The following is an 18,736-nucleotide window of genomic DNA, read 5'->3' as shown; positions in this document are numbered from 1 at the left end:
TATTCATTTTAATCTCTATGTAAAATCGTTGCAGATGACTACAGATTTTCTTTTCTGAACAAAGTAGGAAAGTGGAAGTATGATTATTTTCAGTAGCTGTTCTTGTTACAGCATTTCTGTGTTGCTTTTTAATCTGTTTCATGTTTCAACTTTTCAGTCCATTGTGACTGAATGACTGTGCAAAAAAAAATCTGAAATAACATGTATATGAAGTTTAATAAATAAAGCCTACACCGTTTTATTAAATGTACTACTTTACAAGTATAAACTACAACAATAATGTAGGTCACATATTATATATAATAGTTTAATATTTTAAATTGTCATAGTCCAAAACTTATTTTTACAATGGAGAAATTTATTAAATACTAACAATGAGCATAATGGACATGTATACTTTATATCACACATATATATATAAAAATATTATAATGCAATGGGTCGGGCAAAGGTTATATTCTTTTGCTTATATGGGAACTGATTGGGTTTTGTAGCCCTTTATCATCCAGGCACTATGAGTCTGTTCTAACTTCTCATTCCTGACAACAGTATCTCATGTGTTGAAACAGAGCTCCATCTGGATAAGTCCTGATTGCTAGTGATGACTGTCAGTGTCTGTTAATGCATCATCTCTTTTTTCTGAACCCCAGTGAGAATGTTAAGAACAAGTTCAAGGTTGGGATCTATGCCCTTCTCAGCACGTATCGCTACTCTCTCGGTGGCACATGCTTAGATGAGTATTTTGGTATTTTTAAAGTAATGTCTCTAATATATAATGTACCAGTCTGAAATGTTCCACAAATGCTTACAGAATGAAAAATGAATACTTTTCAGGTATGCACAATACCCACAAGATAAGGTGTTCTGTCACAGAGGATATGACATTATTAAAGTGAATGGAGACTGCAAAAGTCCAGGCTCCTGAGCAGTACAGGTAAATGCAGTAAACTCAGTTCTTGGCAGCAATGCGAAAGGAGTGGTCAGGGCTTCAGTGCCTGGGTAAGACACTGCTGCTGTACCCTTGAGCAAGGCACTTCTACAGCTTCATAAACGGCTATAAACTGTGTGTAATTTTGGATAAAAGTAACATCCTTCCAGTCCATTGCACCAGAGAGAATAATGTGAATGAATGAACTTGAGGTCTTTACAGGACAGAGACTGAAACCTTCTTGGGATGCGGTACAATCAGTATACATTGAATTAGACTGCGGTGTTATTGGTATGTTCAAAATCTGTTGGAGTCCAGGTTTCCCTTGTTAAAACCTTCAGCATTTTTCAAATATGTAACTGAGCTGGTAGTGATGTAGATAGCTTGCTGTATAAGTATGGGTTATCAAGAAGCTTTGTAAGTTTGATTTTCTTTTGCTTTGCATTTGTCATGGCTTTGTTGCAACAAGTTGGAATTTAGAATTATAAGTGTTTGATTCAAAAAATGGTGGTAAAAAAAGAAATGTTTAAGTGTATCTTGGGGTAAATGATTGTGTACTACATTGTCCTATTATAGTCATATAGAGTATGATAAGACTTAAGAAAGCAATTGTTCTGTAACCTAGCACTTTCTTTAACGTGTGTACTGTATTAGTTCATGTTCTACATGTATGGTACTGTATGAATATTCATTAATTGCCTTGTAGTGTTTGTAAAAGGTTGCAACATTTAAGGTAATTCCAAAATTTGAAGTTTTTTTTTTAATTTTGCATGTCAAACAGTTAGGTCCACAAAAAAAGAAAAAAACGTGGTGCTACACTCTTAAAAACAAAGGTGCTTCTATGGACCCTAACTGCGTGCATGCGGACAAAAAGAGACTTGAAAACTGGACATTTTTGTTCTTTCACGTATAGATTGGAAAACTGGCTTTGGTAAGCACATTTGTACAAGGGGTAACCGTAAAGTTGGTCCTCCGTGCATTCTCCTGCCTTAAGTTCCCAAACCAGAATGAGCTTCTTGTTAGCACAGTTGACAGTAGAGTTGCCCCTCAGTGGTAAGATCTCTGGGCATATGTTCAGAGTGAAGGTGAGATGAAATAGAACATTATATAGTATTTCTGCTCTGCTTTGAAAGGGGGCTGAGGGAGTGGTGCTTCCTTCTCCTAGTGTAGCTGATCAGTCTTCAGAGTGCACATCCTTTGATGAATGAATGACTAACACACTAATACACATAGCCCAGTGCGGGTGCACTCTTTCAGACAAGTAGTGTGTGTCAGTTTTGGGACAAAAGCAGTCGAATGCAGGAAAGAGCTTTATTGTTACTCTCAGTGTGGGAGTGTGTGTTACACTGCATACACACACTTGCATACATAGTTTTCCAAAAGATCCATAGACAATCCTATTAAAGCTATGTTTTTTGTATGATTATTTAAAAAAGATTTTGTTTCTTCTTAAAGCAGCTTTTACATGTAGCTGGGGGTGGGGAGGGGGATATGGGGGTGGGATGATCATTGCTCATTTTTAACAATCTTAAAGAGCAGGTAGTTATGGCAACAAATGTATTAGTGATAAAAACAAAAGAAATATATTTCTTACAAGTAGTATTTGCCAGCACTTCCATTATTTTATTTAATTGTTCAATAAAGATTATACATGATGAATCACACTTTGTGTTTTTCTTTTTTTTTAATTAAAAAAAGGATCACATCCGGGAGCCTCGAGGAACCTAGCTGTTTTATGTTTTTTCGGCATTTTGTTAGCAAACCAATTTGGTACGTTATGAGTCAAGCATTGAATTACATTTTAAATTACATCAAAGCCCATACATGCACAATGTCAGTGCCAGGAGTGTGGCACGTTCAATCGATAGTGCTCTCAAAGTGCCTTAATGCCTTGTGATGTCTCTTCTTGGAATCGCTGCCCTGAGACAGTGGCATACACTCGCTCGAAATTAAATCCCCTTGCTTTTAGAGCCTGGCTTTCATCCAACTTTCAACAGATTGACTGGTCTAGGTCCAAATCAATAGAGGGTTCCTACAGTAGGTCTATCCAAACTCCCTACCACCCCTTAAAATAGAGATGTCACGCCCTGTACACCTAGAGGGCGCTCTACTTCTGTCCTGTTTCCGGTGTGTCCTGTTGTGTAGCCTATTTACTTCCTGTGTCTGCTCTGCTCCTGGCTCAGCATTGAGAGTACGGATGTCCTGAGACCCGCCTAGCACCAGGTCACTCCTGTCCGTGGCCTGAGGGCATAGGTTTCTTTACCGACATCATCCGACCCCCTGAGCTTGGCCTAACCTCCGTGTTGCCCCTTTTTCAGCTATGAATAGGGTCTTTATTGCTCTCCTGGCCATTTCACGACATCCGTGATGAGAGACTGTATTGTTTTTACTTCTAGTGTTCTTTGGGGTACATGACAAAATATGGGGAAAGGTTTTCACCCGTAAGGTAAGTTCACGTCTGCATAAACACTGGGTGAAGATCCACTTATACCATCACTTGGGTGATTCCAAGATCCTAGCCTGGGTGACTGTCATGCAGTGAATGGCAACATTTATGTCTTATTTTTTTACAAAACAACTATGAATGCATGACATGCATACCTTTTCCCAGACTAAAATTATTCTAATACTATATTTCTTATGTGATGGCAATAACTGGGTTGAAAAAACTACCTTAGAAAGGAGCCTTGCTGACTAAGTGTTTCAGTAAGATTGCATGATCTCAAATAAAATCTTTCTCATTGAGCCATTGGTTGCCTCAACATCATCTGATGAATATTGTTCAGGTGCCCACAGGCCTAATGAACTAGCAAAACAGAGGCTTGTTTGACAACAAAATCTGGTGCTTCTTTCCCAATATACATTGGCAGTGACTTGCACACAACCTGCATTAATTACATGCAGTTATCATCCCTGAGGGACTGTTAACAGTGTGGTGACTATTGCCAGACTAAACAAATTGTACATGTAATGTCATGCAGAATATACACTCTTAACATTTTTAAATGAAATGAAATTCAGCTTTACACATCAAGCCCCTTTGTTGCCATATATTTGTGAAACAAGGTTTAAATTATTATACCCTGCTAATTTATCCTAAGAGAGCAGTAATGCAGTTCTATTTACATAAAAATACATGTCCATGCAATTTTGCAGATGTTTTTTTTTAATACTGTAAGTCATTTGAACACAAAGGTGCCACCTCAGTGGCTGCACTTTGAATCTATGGAGATTCAGGCCCTCATAGGGGCAGTGCAAGTGGTCCAATAGATACTTTTCACCACCGATAGAACCGATAGAAAACCTTTTTCGCTGGATGTTCCTGGGTTTTGAATCTGTTCTCACAGCCTCCAGTAATCGGTGAGCCTGCTCTCTGCATTGAAGCTGCTCAGCAGCTCCCCCTGGTGTTGATCTGCCCTCCGTGCTCTGCAGTCAGAACACAAGAGCTGGGAAGCGCTGCAGGCTGAGGCCCCAGGAGTAACGGAAGTACAAGAGCAATCAATCCTGCTGAGCTCGGCGCCAGATCCATTACTCACTTGCTTCAGGTGTAAAATAATTATCTGCAGCAGCAATTACTTATCAGATGCTCAAGATGTGGAAAACCTAGGGTGTTTCTACTGTGTATATGTAATTTATTATTACATGCCAGGACACTCAAGGACAGAATTATATACCTTATATTACCTATGTGAGGAAATAACCCCTTTACTCGCTCTCCATCTGCTTGCTTGTTGTAACAAGCACAGCTTAAGGGTTCAGACATCCTGGCCATTAGGAACAAAAGCTACCAGCTGAATAGTATTGATGTAAACATCCTTATGTAACTTGAGCTTTATAAACACAAGCTTGTTTATTCATATTGTTGCTAGTTAGGTATTTTGAAAATGGCATTACTCTACTGTCAACTCTTTCCACATTTTTGCAAAAATAAAAATACATAAAGAAATGTGTTCCTCATTTTGGTAAAAACGCTATAAACAGCAATGATTTGGCGGCTTATATTTTTACTGAACGTTCCTTTCAAGCACCATGGTAAAAGGATGCCATTTGAATTTATTGAACAGTTATTTCTGTGACTCTTTTAATGAAATTTCATTTCTCCTGGCAATTCTGTCTGACCAAGAGTAACTCATATAAAAGTCTCATAATTGGTGTGTGACTGCATTTATATCCCACATCATACAGTATATACTTTCTTTCGCCCTTCAAAAACATCTCCATTTTATTCTTGTCTAAAATAATTAGGATGCCAAAAATAACACAAACCAAAGAGTTACGCAATACACGCACTAGGCAGAATCTGAGAAAAAATCTAAGCCGAAACGTAAGCGATGTACTGTATAGGCTGGTCCTATAGGTTTTTTTTTTTACATTTTTCAATTACTTGTCATGAGTTGAAAACAATCTTTCATGCTTTACATTATTTTTTTTTCTCAAGTAATGATTTTGAATACTTCGCTTCTAATCAAGAAAAAAATAACGTATTACCAGGTATTTATGCAAGTTTCGGAACTACCCTCAAGCACGGAAACAACCTATTCAAATTTTGTGGATGCAAATCTTAAATTGATCTTTCACACACTCTTCTCCAGAAACCAGGAAACGTGATGAGAACACGGACTTTGGTTCAAAGTTGTTGCTCTTGGGCTAACATATTTGAAAGCGAGTTACACGTAGCTTCAATATTACTCAGTTCTAGACTGGACAAAAGAAGATTGCGCATCTACTATAACTCATAATGACGCTTTTGTATTACTGGTGGCACTATGAGACAGGCTGGACAGAGAACACATGATATTGTTACATCTTGTCCTGCTAAGATACCTCCAGTATATTTGACAAATGTTAATGATAGAACATGAAGAAATTAAAGATACTGTCTTTGACACTGTAAGGTTCTGTCTGAACTAAAGTTGAAATTCTTATTCACTGGCTTTTTCAAATGTACTGTATATAGTACCAATCCACATGATCACTCAGTTTCAGTTATTGATTGTGTGATACAAATACTAAACTCTGTGGCTCTGGCTTCACATGTAAGATGTCTGCTGAACCGAACTGGAGACACATAAATCACAACGGATGCGTAATGAACATCCAGTCCTCCATTTCAAGCTGTTCACTGATCACTTTGTATCTAAGTGCCTGCTTCATACATTCTATGGAAACGGATTCATCATGTTTTTGTACCCATATAATGCCCTTGTGCGTTTGAAAAAATAGATTTGTAGAGCAACATAGCATGTATAGCTTCTTTATTTCTTATGACATTGGTATGTTGCATTACATTGCATTGCTACTGTACAGTATATATTGCTGCTGAAGGGAGGTAGCAACTTTCACTGAAGTTAAAAATGTTACCTTGGTACTTATTTATACCCCTTACCTCCCTCATGTGCTTGTTTGATAGTTAAAGCAGCAGGAGCGTCTTCTACATTCGTCGTTTTCCTTTAAAAATGGTCCATAGAACTCCTGCTTCGCTTCACAACACTTTTTAAAGCACTGGACAACACGGGTCATTTGGTAGAAGAATGTGAAGCACAAAAAATAAGCATACATAAAAATAATGACAGCCTTATAACAAAATGGTTTTATACAAATGTGTCATTCTAAAACTTCTGAGTGTCAAGCCGAAACACTGCACATAAACTCTTCGAGAATCATCAGGTTATCATAAATAATATATGAAATAACTGACATTTCATACAATAATTTTTTCCACTCCGCTTTCGCCTCCTAAAAGGTCAGAAGAAACTCATTTGTAGTTGTTTTTTCATGTGAAGGTGTTTTAGCACTAATTGAGCTTACTAACCAAGTAATTTGAGCAAACACATTGCTCCAGTGTTGATTTTATCTGTGTAGTTTTCCAATTTTCTTATTTAAAGTTCTCTTAACATATCAGCTTCTCATTGTTACTGTGGTTGGAGGTTTGTGATTTAGGTCTCCTTGTGTTTTGGCAGGTAGACCACACACCGATCTGCAGGAGCAGATAGACAACTACAACAACTTCCCAGGTAGGCTTCAGGCCAGTCACTTCTTTATATGCTGAAATTAGGAAACTGAATGAGAAAAGGGTTTGTGCTAATACAATTCCTGAGTGACTGAGCACACTGTTGTAAAGACAACCAAGAGTCGGCCAGCAAGTGTTCTTGGTTCAATCCCAGTGTCTCCAAGTGATATGGATTACATCCTGCACCGGAAACAGACTTTGAAGGTGACTTCATTAATATATTTTTTATATACAATGTTTTACAGGCCAGGAATAATAATTAAAGAACAAAAAAGCAGTGATACCACTGTGTAGACAATGCAAGCACAACATAGGACTGTAACTGTTGTTCGTTTACATGATCAGTTAGGAGAAAATTTAAGTGGTGTTCTATTTCCAATTTTGTAGATGCCGAAAAAAACAAACTGAAATAATGAAATTCTCTATTACAATTTGTAGTGCTTTAAGCAATTAATTCACTAGAGGGCAGTCTCCTGTGTTAATAGTTTCCTGTTCTTCAAATATTGTACAGTAAAATAAACTGAGCCTGTTATAGGACCGAGAAATACTTGTGTTGTTTAAAATATGTCTAACCTTTCCCGAAAAGTTGGTTACAAAACACTGCTACAATTGTTGTGCCTCATGATTAGTAGATTTCTTTAAAAAATCAATGTTAAATGTACTTTTGCTACTCACAACTTCTTATTAGCCATCAAGACACAGTGACATGATAAACCATCAAGCTGGAGGTGTCTAATTCATCACATGTGCATCTTTTTCCTTATGTTCCTCTGTCATCCCATCTGGTTAGAGACCTTTCCCCTAGTTGAAGGGAGAAGTGCAAGGCTTTGACAGTGTTTAAACTGTTGCACAAAGTTACATTTGCACAAAAGCAAATTCAATTTCTTGGTGTCTTATCACTCTGGCTCTTACTTTGTTTTTTGAGCCCAAGGTCTTTATTACTTGTACATACATGTACACTACGTGAAGTCCTGATTCTGATTCTGAAAAAGTTTGCTATTAGTAATTACAGGGCTGTAATCAGATTTACATATGATTCATGGAAGTGCATGCACACTATTCAGGAAATTTGCATATGTGGAGGATTCTCATTATCCTAAAAGGAACAACATTTGGCTTATTTTTAAGGATTTGACAAGTAATGCGATATGACAGTTTGCTAAGTTGCCAGGTTTCCCTAACCTGACAACTTAGTTTCTAGCAAATTAATAATTGCAGCTTCTGAGGTGTATACAAGACAGCTGCCAGTGTTCTTCAGATCCCTCACATAAATCATTCATTCATAAAACCTGAATAATGAAACCAGATGCTTCTGTTAGTAATGTTGGCAGTCATTTAGAGTTTTGTTCTTATTTGTTACAGTCATATATAAAATAATAAATTATATATCAGTATATGTGTTGTTTAGTGAAAGTTGCATCCAGTTATACAAATGAGTACAATCCTTGCTTCAGTGTTTTGGCTATCCCAGTAAAAGGTATTAATGCTTCTGCTGTAGCAGGGTTTTTTTTCCAATTATCAAGGCCACACACATTTTTTACATGTCTGAAAAAGCTCCTTCAAATAGCAGAAAGAAATTACCAACTCTTCAGTGTCAGGTTGAAAGTCTACCTTATGCATAAATTATAGTTCTGCTGGGTGCTCATTGAGGCTTTGCAATTCTATTTTTTAAATGACCACACAGTTCTGCCCAAATATCCTTGGAGAAACAGTCTTGATAACAATACATCCTGTGTTATGGCAACAGGAATGCAGTTACAGGTTTTGTTGTTACAGTACATTTCTCTACATTCCTGCAACTACCTTTGATTTCAAGTGAAATTGTAGGTAAAGCTGTTTTTCAAGAGACATGGCTCTGTGAGCTCATTAGAGGGAAGGAGAAAGCCGATTTGTTGATGAAAACTTGTTTTCCGGTGCTCTCCCCATTTGTGGACATGTGGTCAATCTATTTCCTCCAAGTCAACAGCCTCTACAAGTCCTGAGCTTCCTCCCATTGCGCAGAAGAGGAGTGCGCTAGATAGAAACCAAGCTATTTTAAACGTTTTGCAGCTTAGTCACAGACAGCAAGAGAATTAAAAACCTTTAAACCATTCATTTGTTTCTGTTTGTTTACGGTGAGTACATTCCTTTTTTAATTTCCTTACTTGTTAAATGTTTACATTTTGCAAGAGAAAGGGGTATTCAGCTTACCATTCTCACACATCTGAAACTAGCAAATGTTAGAAATATTACTGAAATGAAATGAAGCTGAAGTGCCTCATATGCTGGGATTATTTGATTTGATTATCGTGACAAGTGATGTGAATTGAATATGCCTTTGCGACAAATCTGCACAACATAGTTTGGCCAGGAATTAAAGTTGTCAGAAAGGCACTCCAATATACATGCACATTCGAAAAAGTAATCACTTCAGGACTTAGTGTTTGGAGAAGTCAAAAGAGAAATCTGTCATGCATAGCTGACAGTAATGTGTGCCTTTGTTTACACTCACAGATGTGTACAGTGTGTCTGTTTTGTCTTTCTTTTGTGCTAGTTCTTGCTTCCTGCTTCTTTTTTTTTAAATACCGTATGAGTATTGTCTTATTTCCAAGGTTTGGGTTAATCGATGGTTATTAGAAAGAATTTGCTAGCTTTGTCGTGGAAGATACTGTATAAGTTTTAGTGTTAGTCAGGGATGTTAAGATTTCTCCTGTCAGTTGTAAGTCTCATTAAAACAGTATCTGACATTTTGAAATGCACTGTCTTGGATAAATATCTAGATAAATTACATTGCTGATTTTCCTACTAAAGTAATATGGTCATGCAGTTCTCACCATTATGATTCTGCGCATTCGTATTTTGCATTGTTTATTCAACAAGGTGAAAACATTTCTCTTTCACTGGACATTTAAAGATTTTTTGCAGTGTTTAGATAATACACATTACAAAATGAAATTCATTTAAAGTGAGTTTTAATTTCATTGTAGGAAAAAAAAAGAAGGAATATATTTTGGTGTGTTATCTGTGCGTAAACAATTCAAACAGTTTATAGCTAAAATACCATTCCATGAAGCAGGAATAATTAAAGCCACAGTTTAAAAATGTTCAATATTCTGTGTCAGTCTAAAAGATGTAATGTAAAAGATTACAAGTGTTGCACTATGTGCACTTTATTGGGCTTTAGAAATTAATCAGAAAAAACGTTTGTGTTTTCTCTGAAACATGCTTAATGGTTATTGGGATAGGAAGAAATTGACAGTATGTTCATAGAACATTTTGTTACAGTGCATCTATTAATGGTATTTTAAAAGTCTAAATTCCCATGCATCCTGCATTTTTTAGATTATTTTCTCTAGACCTAACAATAACAGAACAAAACTATTTCAATGTTCATACAGTACCTCCATATTGTACTGGTTTTATTAATGATATTTTGCAAAAAGGAATATGTCCTTAATAACTAACACAAAACAACATATACAAATAGTCTGAATACAAATGAGTTAAGAGGAGATTAGGTCAACATTAAAAATATCACACTCTTTTTGATCTTTTACTAATAAATTATTGTTTGTTTATCATGGGAAAAAGCCAATAGTGTTTACATACGGCGTAGTGGAAGTACCAATATCAGTAACATAAAGTCAATGAGATGACAGCTGAAGTCATGCTAGACCACAGATGCTATCTAGACTGTTACTAAACTGCTTTGTGAGTGTTGTAAAATTTGCACTTGAGGTCAAAGTCTTCAATTGCTGTACCCATGTAGTTTTATCTCAAGTGCATGAGTTACACAATTACTGGCAAGTTCTCACAGAAGTGTAATGATGGAAATTAAAATCTCTTCTTATTCATACAAGAATGAGCTTTAAAAATGGCTTTACTGGCTTTACTATTACTAAAACTATGAATAGTTTTATTATTCTCAGTTCAAGCTGGAGAGTCTGTTGAGCTTCATGACTCCTTTTCCATAGTCAAAGAAAAAGTTGCTCACAACTACTGTAGCAAGAGTAGGCAACCACTCATCACTTAAGATGTAGGAGAAAATCATCCAACCGCCATCTAAGCTCTGCTTAATGAAGAAAGAAAATAAAAATACCTAATAATAACTATGAGGCCAAACGAACAATCATATTACCACAACTAAGAAGGGAACCATAAAAATTTGACTTACATTAAATGTTATTAACCTTTCAAAATAAAACAATAGAGGACGTGTTTACTGTCATTTTACTGCGAACCATTGTGCAGCCTTGTGAAATCAGCCCAGCTTGGTCATAGTTGCATAGTTGTAGTTCTATATTTCACTGTATGACCTAATATTGTTACAAACTAATTACAGAGGGAACACAAGCAGAAATTCTTACTGGATAGTTTGCTGTCATAAATGGGATGGTGATGATTTATTTACTGATATGTGCTAGATTAAAAAAGGAAAAACGGGATAATCACACCCTGAAATGTGACACAAATTTGACAAGATTATCTAGACAAACTGTGCAACATAATCCTAAAGTCTTCTCAGTGGCAGAGATCATAGACCTCTGCTGGTATTATATGGAGTATGTGATCTTTTACCCATATAAATAGTATTTATAATTTGGCATAAATATTTAACCATGTTAAACATGTCAATCGTTGTGTTCAGTTGCCCCAGTTCAGGTGAGTGTAACCATTGGGACTGATGGCTGACAGGTATTTGTTTCAAATGCTCAGTTGTTTCATACAATACAAGAAAAGAAACACAACGTTTCGGCTGTGGAGCTTTCTTTGGCTGTGCTTTCTTCTCACACCCGAAGAAGGTTCCACAGCCGAAACGTTGTGTTTCCTTTCTTCTCTTTTCAGCATGGAATAAACCTTTAATGTCACGGACATCCAAAGGGACTAACCGTGGAGAGCAGGAGAGTGGAAAAAGACCCATATGCGTAGCGGCGGAACGGGAAAAAGGCCCGGGCTCGTTAGTGCAAAGAGTTCAGGAGTGCCGTATAGAAACCTATGCCCTCAGGTAGCGGACGTGGGGCGACCTGGTGCTAGGCGGGTCTCAAGACATCCGAACGTCAATGCTGAGCGAGGACAGAGTGCAAGACCCGGAGATATATAGCCCAAGGGAAAGAGAGGGACCGGAAGGACAGCAGGCAGGAAACTAGGGACAGGACAGAGAAGGAGCGCCCTCTGGCTGCAGAGGGCGTGACATTTAACTTGTTTCTTTGCAGCCTACGCATGCTGACGCAGCTACCTACTTGAACTACAATACAATCATACTTTATTGTCTGATTTCTCAGAAATTTGTTTTGCATCCAACTTGATATGTTTTATAGAGAGACTTAGAAGCAACATATAAACAATACAAATACAATTTACATTACACATAATTATAACTTTATGTTATGGTTATTGGAAGTGGCTATTCAAGTGCTTTAAGAATCTAGAGACAATAATTAACACCTGGCTAGTGCCAACATTTGCAGTTCTCAGGAGCTTCAAAGCAAGAAGGGAACTTGCGTGTCTCCTCAGTCAAAGAGGGTCTGAGACACATTGCTCAAATAATTGTCGCTTTACATTCTGGGTAAATGATTAGGAATGATCAACAGTTGAGGAACAGGGGATAAAGACAGGCAGGTAGACAGAAAAAAAACTTTATGGAAAAAGGTCTCACAAATAAGTTGGTCATATTCTGTTGGTTTAGAAAGCAGCTTTATGTCTTCTGTTAGCCTTTGTTCGCTTTATATATAGGACTTGAATATGTGGTAGCAGTCTGAGGTTTTACTGGTTGGTCAGGAAGTAGGCCTCTGAGATGTCTCAGTTGTATGTTTAGGTTGTGTGCTGTTTAGTGTGTCATAGTCATTGTTAATACATATTTGTTTAACCCAGTGTGCCTGACTTACAGTTTTACTCTTTTCACCAAAGCTGTGCCAGAGAACAAAGAACTCAGGTGCATCTAATTATACCAAACGCTTGGGTATATTCTTGGCAAACTCAGTACAATTTTAAGGTTATGAATTTTTATTTGAATTATTGATTATCCTGCCTGGTCTATTTGAAAATTTTCTACTTTTGTAACTCCCTATTGGTAACAATTACATAAAAGACATCAACCCATGCACAGTCATTACACATTCTTCCTACAGGAATCCACACAGCTTACCACAACCTGTAATTTCGCTCCCTGAACAATCACTCCAAGCCCCTATAATAGCACATGGCCTCTTCAATTTGCATTTAACCACTGATTGCACTTGCCCATAAGCAATACTCATTTATTTATTAAGTAGTTTGATTGAACAGCTTGATAAAAGAATTCCATTTTGTTAAATGCGCAGTGAGGGACTCTAAAACTTTTGTTTGAAGGCATCAATTAGTATTATTCCTGCAGGACCTGTGAGGGATCAGAGGCGATACTAACAGTTAGTCTCAGCATACTCTTAATGTGAGCCATTTGAAAGAAATGCTCAAGGGACTGCCCTGCTTGTTACACTCACCCCACTACAGCATTATGGGGCGTGTCACAGCAGCAGGCACCGGTGGCCACACCTCCACTCTGACCTGATCGCCGAGAAGACAGGATATGCAGAGCTCTTGTCAGTAGTGAGAGCTCTCATGGTAACAGATGCTCTAGGGTACTTAAACCCTCCTCTGTCTCTCCTTGACAATCCAGCATTGATGTTTACATCACAGCACTCCTAAGCCATCCTCCAGTGTCCCAGCAGAACCCTTTGTGTTCCTGGTTTCCAGCTGTCTTGGGCTCCAGCTGGGAGCTCTGCCCATGGCTGTGCTGTCCAGGGGCTGCAGGCTGCTGAGTGTGGAAGCGAGGCCAGAACCTCGTTTTGGATCTGGGATTCAGCAGATGACTCCCTCGGCCTGGTCTCTGGTGGGCCTTAGAAGCCTCCCCTGAATGGCTGCCCCAACTGGGAATCTCCTGCCTGGCCTGTGTGTCGGACCCCCTCGGCCCGGCGCTCCACTCTGGAACAAGCGCAGTTCAAGACCTTGGTGGCACACTCTGTCCTGCTCTTACTTTCCCCTTTTCCTGCAGTCCTTCCCCAAATACCCGTCGTAGTCCACCTGCCTGCATCCCGGGTGATCCTGGCAGACTGTTCTTTAACCTGAGGGTGCCCCTGCTTCTGGAGCCAAGCCACAGATCTCCCTCGACTGTCTAATTTATACATAGCCCATACACATAGCCAGCCTATCTTGCACCTGAGGTGCAGGGAGACTGGCACCTCCCCCTGGACTGTGGCACCCTAGCTCTTGGGTCCATTTCATCATTTGGAGTTCTCCCTGGTTTCCTGGGGGCAGCATCTGGTCATAACACTTAGAGCACCTCAAGAGTCCATGTTGCATTTGTTGAGAAAACGTGAAAGAGCTGTGAAGGCTTACGTTAGAGAGGAATAAGCCAAGATAAACACTAGAAAGCTGTCTAAGGTGGAGAAACAAGCAAGTATGAACATAAGAAACAACAGTATGGAACCACAAATTCAACAATATGGAATGCTTCAAAACAGAAAGAAACGTCTGGAGAAGTAAGCAACTGGCAAAGACCAGGACCTGCCAAGGAAGATGACAGGCAAAGAACTGAAAATAACAGCCGAAGAGATTACAGACGGTATTAAGAGCGCCAAGGCAAAAGTATCTCAATTCACTGTGCACTGACAACCTTGAAAATTATAAGGGCTGCACTGCAAGATACAAACCTCTCATCAGCTCTAAAAACAGAAAGACCAGATTAGAATTTGCAAAGAAGTACAAATACGAGCCACAAAATGTCTGGCACAATGTTTTGTGGACTTACAAGACAAAGATAAACCTTTATCAAAGTGATCTATACCTACGTTGTTCTTTGGTTTTGCAAGTCATATAAATACAGTAAATCTAGGCCTACTCTCTTATTTCTGGAAAAAACTCACAGAAGTCCCCTTCTACCCCTTGTTCCATCTACAGGAAGTTCCAATTTAGAACAGTCACGTCATAGAGGTGCTTGATCTTTCAAAAATCCTCATAGGCGAAATGGAAATCTAAGCCTTTCCTGTGTTAATGCATTTAACACATGGCCCTTCTGCTTAAAATGCCACACTAGACACAAAATGGAGACTGTAGTCAGTGCTTCATGAGCTATAACAAATCTTTCACAAAATACATTCTTATGCAATTAATGTATTTTTATCCACATTGCATAATTCCATTTTGAAGGAAAAGGTGTTAATATGGGTTCTAGAATGCCAAACATTATGGTACAGTTTTTTCTCCCATTTTTAACATTAAGAGAGAGAGAGATCACTTTATTGGCCCTATACAATTTCTTGCATTAGGAATTTGTCTTTTCGCATACCCCAGCTTGCTCTCCATGAGACATAGACACACAGACAGGGAGAGAAGCTTGGGGTTAGAGCGCAGGGTCAACCATTTATATGGCGCCCCTGGAGCAGTTGGGGTTAAGGGCCTTGGCCAGGGACCCAATGGAGTAGGATTCCTCTGCCCACCGCAGGATTTGAGCCAGCAACCTTCCAGCCACAGGCACAGATCCTTAGCCACAGAGCCATTAATATAACATTCTGAATGCTGACAATGGCTGGATAAATAAATCGCCAATTGTGTGTTTACATCTTGGTTCAGAGTGATGAGACCAGTACTCACATAGGGAGAATGAGGAACTGCTGAATGCTGATGGGCTCCAACAACTCATCCAGTCAAAGAGACATTTCTTAACTGAAACTATGAGCATTGTAGTTATAGAGGAGGAGAAAGGAGGTCCAGAGCTGATTGCAAGAGAGACAAGTCCCTCACTAATGTCACCACTAGTTGATTGGAAGAGAGTCAAGTTCCTCACCAACATCATCGCTTGGTGATTGTAAGAGAGACCCTCACCAGTATTACTGCTGTCATGCAGGCACCTGGGGAATCACGGGGATCTCAGTTTCTCTCAGTTTCAGTGGGATACAAGTGATCCCTGACCAACTCCTGGGACTCCAACTCCTTCTCAACCTAACACAGAGTCCATTATCTTGCCATCACTTGGGTAATCCTTATCAGTCGGCTAATGACATGAGCCATTATGTCTGGATCATACAGCTCAACCTGCACCCTGATGTGACCTTTTCCTTTTAAGTCACATTAGAATTTGTGCATTTAAGAAACCTTAGCTATTAGTGGGGAGGAGAACAGAGTAATGAAGCCAATTCATAGATGGGGATTATTAGGAGGCCATGATTGGTAAGGGCCAATGGGAAATTTGGCCAGGACGCTGGGGTTACACCCCTATTCTTTTCGAGAAATGCGTTGTGATTTTTAATGACCACAGAGAGTCAGGACCTCGGTTTTACATCTCATCTGAAGGACGGCACCTGTTCACAGTATAGTGTCTCCATCACTATACTGGGGCATTAGGGCCCACACAGGCCACAGGGTGAGCACCCCCTGCTTGCCCCACTAACACCTCTTCCTGCAGCAACCTTAGTTTTTCCCAGGAGGTCTCCCATCCAGGTACTGACAAGGCTCACACCTCCTTAGCTTCAGTGGGCTGCCAGTTGTCTGTTGCAGAGTGATATGGCTGCTGGCCAGTGGTTAACTTCTTGAAAGGTCATTATTGTGCGATCCACTCCTGGTGCAGCTCCATTACGGAAGCAGTGTCTCAGAAATATTTCCTCACATTGTTTAGATCACAAGGACAGTTCTCTTCTGGCCATTTTATCCAGTTGTTACCCAACATGAAGTATTCCCGGCCATCTTTTAAATAAATAGTGCAATGTTTTCATTTTAGTGAAGTGTTTGGTATGTCGATAGTTCAAGTAGGCACTGTTCCTTGCTTTTTATAAGATTATTTGCTCTTCTTTAAATTTCAAAGTTGGAGAGGTTATTGAAAGTAAAAGCTTTCAATACTCCTGTTTCCTCACAAAGGTCAGTGTAAAGTGTTCACATTTCTGAAATTTTCTTCTCAAGAAAATGTACAAGACATCATTTTCACAGGGTAACCAGCACTGCCCTCCAATGACTGAGAAGGCAATTACACCTGCATTTTCATCACTCTGGCAAGCTGAAAGACCAGGAGCTATTATACTTGCATTAGCTGGGTGATTCCTAAACATACTTACAATACAGGCACCATTAAATTGCACATCATAAAAGGCTGTTACACCTATAATTTGGAGTTTTAAAGTTGTAATGAGTACATACTGAGCACTATTTGCTGCATTATACTGTTAAAGCACAATATTAGTTCATGCAAGTAGTAAAATATTGCAACAGTAAGGGACAGATCAGGTGAACCTCTTCTGCAAATAAAATGTGATTTATCTATTACTGGTTTTGCTATATATTTCACACAAAATAAGCACAGAAAGTCTCATTTTGAGAATTAGTATCTCTCCTGTTCACTAGGGACAATATAAAATAGTTTGCAATCTAATTTTTTAGAAAAAAGGTGACTGAAATATTTTGGACTTTCCATTAGTGTATTTAAAGTTTTAAGAGATTATACATAACTGGGACTTTGTCCAGAGCAGAATACATGTGAACCTCCCTCTTTTTGACAATTCTGCCTTTGCCACAGAAGAAATGCAAACTGATAAAAAAGAAGCACCTTTAAACAGGTGATGGATATATTCATAGTAAAGCTTAATATGAGGGGTATGTTTTTTTATATATATTTTTTCAACAATAGGAATTCTACCAACTGAGTTTTTAATCTGTACTGCAAAAATACAGTCTTTAGTAAAGAAGTAATTATAACAGAAGACATAGCTCTGATTGTCAGTTAAATTTACAGGTGTTTCTTATCCATACTATAGAAATCTTTTTGAAGTGTGCTTTTTTACTGTACTATTCACTCAGTGTTTACTATAGGCTCAGTATGTTCTCCATGTTTACAGCTGTTTGTTCTAAGCCGGTATGCTGGTTTGTTTAACTGTGCTGGTTCAGGACATCTGCTCTCCCTTTCTGCACTGCCAAATCACATTTTACTGATCTTAATCATTAGAGGTTTAAAGCTATATCTTATACAAATCACTCACCATCTTAAAGTACTCCCTGTTCAGTAAAATATTTCCTTCCTACATCCTCTGCAAATTTCCATTCCACATGAATCAGTTAATTTACTTTCAGAAACAGAATGATCTTACTTGTTTCCTTAACCTTTTAATGCAGTGTATATTCTAGGGGTCCTTTCATTGCAAAATGAACTAGCAGTGTTCAAAATGTTTAACAGTTGCCAAAGCAGAGTTGCCCAGGGGCAAAGCAGCAACAAACAAGCAACAAAGATGATTCACTCACAGATGGTTCACAGTCCAAAATGATTTTTTCAGTTACTAAGCAAGGCGCCGTGTTCCAACAACTCTTGAAGAGCCATTTTCAGATTCAATTCAAAAGATAAAAATAGCAATGGCCAAAAGCTGAGGTGCATCAGGATTCCTGTCAAAGTTTGTTATAAAGTTCCCAAGGAAAAGAAAAAATAATAAATATGCTGGCATTAAAAACACAAAACATGCTAATGGTTACGCAACTCATTCGTTGGGTTTTTATTGTCTCTCACTGAATATACAGTCCCAAGCAAATTTATTCACCCCTTCCAGTGACGTTCCATTCCTCTGCAAAGAGGAATGGTCAAACATTATCTATAATACACTACGACAGTGTGCAAAAACGTTAGAGTTATGCAAAAAACTCATAGTAGTCATTTTTGTCAAACAATTACAACAATTGGCTTCTAACAATCATGGTGTCATGGTGGCAGTTTTAGTTTTGATTTTTCTTTGCTAGTTTTCCTGACATTTAATGTTAATTGTCCATAAAAGTTTTTAGTTTGCATCAGAAATATTCACTTTGAAAATGTC

The 18,736-nt window shown here is 38.5% G+C and overlaps 1 long non-coding RNA gene across 1 annotated transcript in view; it reads left to right on the top strand.

Annotated features, from left to right (window-relative positions):
- The first annotated feature begins 8,930 nt into the window (after positions 1-8,930).
- The window catches only part of LOC148837888 (uncharacterized), a 31,028-nt gene continuing 21,222 nt past the window's right edge, over positions 8,931-18,736 (top strand). The window contains exon 1 of the long non-coding RNA XR_016090788.1: positions 8,931-9,052. This is a non-coding gene — a long non-coding RNA (uncharacterized LOC148837888). The remainder of the gene's footprint in view (positions 9,053-18,736) is intronic.

The sequence above is a fragment of the Atractosteus spatula genome, chromosome 3, assembly GCF_055471065.1.
Source record: "Atractosteus spatula isolate fAtrSpa1 chromosome 3, fAtrSpa1.hap1, whole genome shotgun sequence".
In the NCBI taxonomy this organism is placed as follows: Eukaryota; Metazoa; Chordata; class Actinopteri; order Semionotiformes; family Lepisosteidae; genus Atractosteus; species Atractosteus spatula.
Note: the sequence above shows the minus strand (reverse complement) of the source record. Positions and strands in the feature narration are given on the sequence as shown.